The 5,832-nt window shown below is 42.8% G+C and overlaps 1 protein-coding gene across 1 annotated transcript in view; it reads left to right on the top strand.

Moving 5' to 3' along the window:
* LOC134620335 (NLR family CARD domain-containing protein 3-like) overlaps positions 1-5,832 on the top strand; it is a 156,961-nt gene that overhangs the window by 71,458 nt on the left and 79,671 nt on the right. The window lies entirely within an intron of this gene.

Below are 5,832 nucleotides of genomic sequence, written 5' to 3'. Positions count from 1 at the left end.
CACATCCACATCGGCTCAAACACAATTTCTACCTTCACCTGCAGAGGGAAACACAAATCATTCATGTACACATCAACTCAAATCCTCCTTTCCATCATGTGTGTTGTCCAAATATGAGCTGCTTCTTTTCTGCTTCATCTTAGTGTCAGAAGAGAAAATAAGAGACACATGCCAGATAGCAAAATTGGTATGACCCAGATCTGGCAGAGGTGACCCACACATGGGCCAGCCCAAAGCTAGCTGCAGACATACTAGTTGTCCTGTGCTAGCCCATGTGTGGATTACCTCTGGCAAACCTGGTCTGGATCACCAAAGGGCCGTCATTCTTTGTGGTATGTGGGCCATGTGTAAGTTGTGTGCAACCACGGGCCAGTTGCAGACACACTGCTGGCTCTGTGCTGGCCCAGAACAGTTTCAGCTCTGGCCCCAGATGTCAGCATAATGTGTACCTTAATCAAGTCATGTAATAACAACATCTGCTGGAACATAATAGTGCAAAAGGAATATGATGAAACTCCACTCTCCCGGATTACTCACAGTGCTCTCTACAACATGCCACATTCACCCAACACACACTTTGTCTAAACTGAGTGCTTTCGAACTACATTCATACTCTTGACATGCAGACTGGAGGAGCCAGGGATCGAACCACTAACCTTCTGGTCAGTAGGTGACCTGAGCTACAGCCACCCAATGGAAAATATGAGTAAACCCTCACTAGGTTTTGGATAAAGTGTACACTCACAAACCTGTCAAACCTGCATTTGAAACATTGGCTGCCACAGCAGTATAGTATTGCAACATGGCATTTGGGCCTTCTAACTAAAATAGGAAAATAGGAACATAAACAGTGCTATCATTGCCAGACGTGGCCCACATCTGGTTGACATATACCCTGCCATGACACTAGTAAGTCAGAAGTGCCAGCTTGATGCCGGGTCTGGGCCAGACCTGTTTTCTATGAACCTGGGCCACATAAACCAAACTACAATCGGGCCAGATGTGGCATGCCATCACATAAACAGTGCCATCTACTCCAGGCCTGGCCCATATCTGGATGACATACCACTTACCATGCCATACAGTGGCTTGCAAAAGTATTCGGCCCCCTTGAACTTTTCCACATTTTGTCACATTACAGCCACAAACATGAATCAATTTTATTGGAATTCCACGTGAAAGACCAATACAAAGTGGTGTACACGTGAGAAGTGGAACGAAAATCAGACATGATTCCAAACATTTTTTACAAATAAATAACTGCAAAGTGGGGTGTGCGTAATTATTCAGCCCCCTGAGTCAATACTTTGTAGAACCACCTTTTTCTGCAATTACAGCTGCCGGTCTTTTAGGGTATGTCTCTACCAGCTTTGCACATCTAGAGACTGAAATCCTTGCCCATTCTTCTTTGCAAAACAGCTCCAGCTCAGTCAGATTAGATGGACAGCGTTTGTGAACAGCAGTTTTCAGATCTTGCCACAGATTCTTGATTGGATTTAGACACCAGACAGGTCAGGGATAAAGTTATTGAGAAATTTAAAGCAGGCTTAGGCTACAAAAAGATTTTCCAAGCCTTGAACATCCCACGAAGCACTGTTCAAGCGATCATTCAAAAATGGAAGGAGTATGGCACAACTGTAAACCTACCAAGACAAGGCCGTCCACCTAAACTCACAGGCCGAACAAGGAGAGCGCTGATCAGAAATGCAGCCAAGAGGCCCATGGTGACTCTGGACAAGCTGCAGAGATCTACAGCTCAGGTGGGGGAATCTGTCCATAGGACAACTATTAGTCGTGCACTGCACAAAGTTGGCCTTTATGGAAGAGTGGCAAGAAGAAAGCCATTGTTAACAGAAAACCATAAGAAGTCCCGTTTGCAGTTTGCCACAAGCCATGTGGGGGACACAGCAAACATGTGGAAGAAGGTGCTCTGGTCAGATGAGACCAAAATGGAACTTTTTGGCCAAAATGCAAAACGCTATGTGTGGCGGAAAACTAACACTGCACATCACTCTGAACACACCATCCCCACTGTCAAATATGGTGGTGGCAGCATCATGCTCTGGGGGTGCTTCTCTTCAGCAGGGACAGGGAAGCTGGTCAGAGTTGATGGGAAGATGGATGGAGCCAAATACAGGGCAATCTTGGAAGAAAACCTCTTGGAGTCTGCAAAAGACTTGAGACTGGGGCGGAGGTTCACCTTCCAGCAGGACAACGACCCTAAACATAAAGCCAGGGCAACAATGGAATGGTTTAAAACAAAACATATCCATGTGCTCGAATGGCCCAGTCAAAGTCCAGATCTAAATCCAATCGAGAATCTGTGGCAAGATCTGAAAACTGCTGTTCACAAACGCTGTCCATCTAATCTGACTGAGCTGGAGCTGTTTTGCAAAGAAGAATGGGCAAGAATTTCAGTCTGTAGATGTGCAAAGCTGGTAGAGACATACCCTAAAAGACTGACAGCTGTAATTGCAGAAAAAGGTGGTTCTACAAAGTATTGACTCAGGGGGCTGAATAATTACGCACACCCCACTTTGCAGTTATTTATTTGTAAAAAATGTTTGGAATCATGTCTGATTTTCGTTCCACTTCTCACGTGTACACCACTTTGTATTGGTCTTTCACGTGGAATTCCAATAAAATTGATTCATGTTTGTGGCTGTAATGTGACAAAATGTGGAAAAGTTCAAGGGGGCCGAATACTTTTGCAAGCCACTGTAAGTCAGCCAGCAGTGCCGGCTTGACACCAAATTCGGGCTGCTATGTGGGATTAAGTATCAAAATGTGATTATTTGTGACCTTTGTGACCCACTAATTATTTTATGGAATGAGGTTGGCTTTAATCTGTCAAAATGATTTGTACTAAGCTTTGATCTTTTTTGATAAGTTTTGACTGCCATCCTATCACCATCTTCACACTTTCTTGTGGCCCCAACCTGTCTTTTTTTTTTGACTGTTTAAAATATGAATGTGTGCGTTTCCACTGCATGGCACATGTTAACCCCTCTCTCTCCACCCTTAGCAGTTTGCTGAGAGCTCAATTCAAGTCCAGCAGTTGAAGACAGTGCATCAAGAGGCCGTTTGATAAATCATCTCCAGGTTAGATTTACTCTTCACCATAATTGAAGAATCCACTCTGTGGAGGGCTCCTGGAAAAACTGCTATTCATAAGCTTTGATTTTAAGAGCCTTTCTCGATCTACTGGCCTACAGTCTCATTACCAGAGCAGGCAGAACTTTTTTATTTTGCTTTTTGTTTTTCATTTATTTTATAACCTGGCCAAACCTCAGCTGTTGGTTCCTCCTATTTTAGCGCACAATACCTTCTGTGTGCCACCATGAGAAGTAAATGATAAATGGACTAGTTCTTATAACACATGTTTTGCTCTGAGCACTCAAAGCACTTTTCACCACAGCACTTTTTTCCATGTAAGTACTTTCTAACATTCATACTCTGATGGACACATCAGAGAGCAACATGGTATTAGTATCTTGCCCAAGGACATGGCATGCAGATTGGAGGAGACAGGATCAAACCACCAACTTTTTGATTAGTAGGTAACCTGCTCTACCTACTGCGCTACAGGCATGAAAAGAGAGGGTACAATCACAGCCAATCTCTCTCACACACCTAAGCACGAGCTTAAAATGCACAGTTGTAGTCATACTGAAATACATTAGGTATATTTAAATATGAAAATAATTCATTGCAAACTGGTCTTTTCTCTGGAATCACAGACATGAACAATGATCAGTAAAGAACAAGAAGCACTATCATCAAAACAAAGAATAAGCTTAAGAAAATTTAAGCAGCAGCTGACTCGACCTCAGTTACAAATAGGTGTCTTACAAAAAATACATGACATATGAGTGGAAGAGTGACTTTGGGGGTACTGCAACAACCCCTGCTCTGCAGTGGAGCCACGCACTACCACACAGACATTATCCAGCACTATGATTCCCCATTATGAAACAGGGTCAGACTGACAGACTTGGTGTCAGGGTCTGGGTCTGTGACCCAGTGTTTTGTGTTATTTTGTTGTTGATTGTTGATTTCTTATGTTCTTTCTTATGTTTATACTGTGTTAAAATCATGTACTATTCTTAAGTTAAGCATAGAGTTGAGTTATTTTTGTATCGCTATTCTGTATTACTTATGAGATAACATTAAGTTCTAGTATTATTATTAGTTTGTCTTGGTTGAGTTTTAGCCTGGTTTGTTTTTTCTATGCTTCCTCGTCTGTGTAGGTTCGCCTTGTGTATCTCTCCTTTGTGTCCTTCTCCCTCGCTCACTCCCTCTGTCTCTTGTGTCAAGCTTGCGTGTCCCAGTTCATGTCTCTCCATGTTTCCTGTTTTATTTGAAAATCTTGTGTCTATGTTTTTTATGCTTAGTTTTACTTTTCCCTGTGGCGTCATAATTATTTGCGTAACTACAGCAGGACTGCAGCGAATCCCTCAAAGCATCCATAAATCCGTCCTACAGGATCATTGGAGAATAACAGCAGCACTCAGAAGGAACCAGCAGGGGGCGCTCACTGACTGCTTTTAAATATTCTCAATGAATTCTGGAGAATATTTAACAGACAAACGTGAACTCTGATCCTTCGTTAAAAAAACAACAAAAAAAAAACTTGAACATCAGAGTTAAGCTGGAGTCCAGCATCTGAAGCAGGTTATCATATCAGGACTCCAGTTTGATAGTTTGACTGTGAGCCTGTTCAGAGTCCACATGAACACTGAGTGTGACTAAACATCACGGCACAGTCACACTTCTTCTGTTAAAGAGGATCAAACACTGGCAGATATGTGAGGTACCGACCTGTGCTGCAGGTTGGTACCAACAACGTTCCTTATGAAGATGCCCACACAGACTGCTAGTTTGATGTGATGTGAGGAAAACAAATCTCTACCATCACACTCTGATTGAAAGGCTCTGAGCTGGATGTTGGAGACTTTGTTGTTGCTTTGGAGTCTTTATCCAGCACCAGACATCAGAGATGAAACAAGTCTTCGTGTGTTCTCCGCAGAAACACTCTAACAAAGAGCAGCTGCTCTGTGATGAAGAGGTAACCTCAGAGACTGGAATGAATTAAAGTTTCACTTACTCAGCTTCTTTCCATGAACTTCACTCTGCAGCCCTGCTGTCTGCACCAGGTCTGTGTAGAAACAGAAAATCCTCTGCTTCTTCTCCGTCGTCAATCCTCTGTATCTGCAGGCTGCTATCACATTAAGCACTTCACACCATAAAAGAGTCTTAAGATCTGGCTCACAGGTCAAAGATCAGCTAACACACTCATATAAAATCCACACTGTAGATAGCAACACGTAAATAATTTTCAACAATAGTGTCACTACGGGTGTGTCTGTAAGCTTAAACACTATAAACATTAAACATTTCAGACCATAAACGAGTCTTAATCTGCAGCACATGGATCAAAGGTAAGCTGCTGCATCCTCATATGACTTTAGATCAATAATTAACCTGCAGCAAATGTTCCTCAGTCTGTTTCTCTGAATACAATCTACTAGATTCACTCAGAGCAGCAGCAGCCAGTCCCATCATCCAAAAGAAATCATGTGGCATTTGCAGCGGCTCTGCTGCTTTGACATGGGTTCAAAAGTCCCTCCTATCTCCTTTTCCAAAACTATTTTCTTTCATCACCAACGTCAAGGAAAGGTGGGTAGGAGAGTTGGTAAGGACTTAGGAAAAGATCTGAGCTCTGAGAATCTGAACGACCTCACACTCGTCTCTCCTTAGCGATGTGACGCCGGGTGTCTGCCATTTTGAAAGTATAATGTGCAGAAAATGGAGTGCAGAATGCATATTTTA

This window comes from Pelmatolapia mariae, linkage group LG23 (assembly GCF_036321145.2).
Source record: "Pelmatolapia mariae isolate MD_Pm_ZW linkage group LG23, Pm_UMD_F_2, whole genome shotgun sequence".
In the NCBI taxonomy this organism is placed as follows: Eukaryota; Metazoa; Chordata; class Actinopteri; order Cichliformes; family Cichlidae; genus Pelmatolapia; species Pelmatolapia mariae.
The sequence above is the reverse complement of the archived record's forward strand: the minus strand, read 5'-3'. Positions and strand labels throughout refer to the sequence as shown.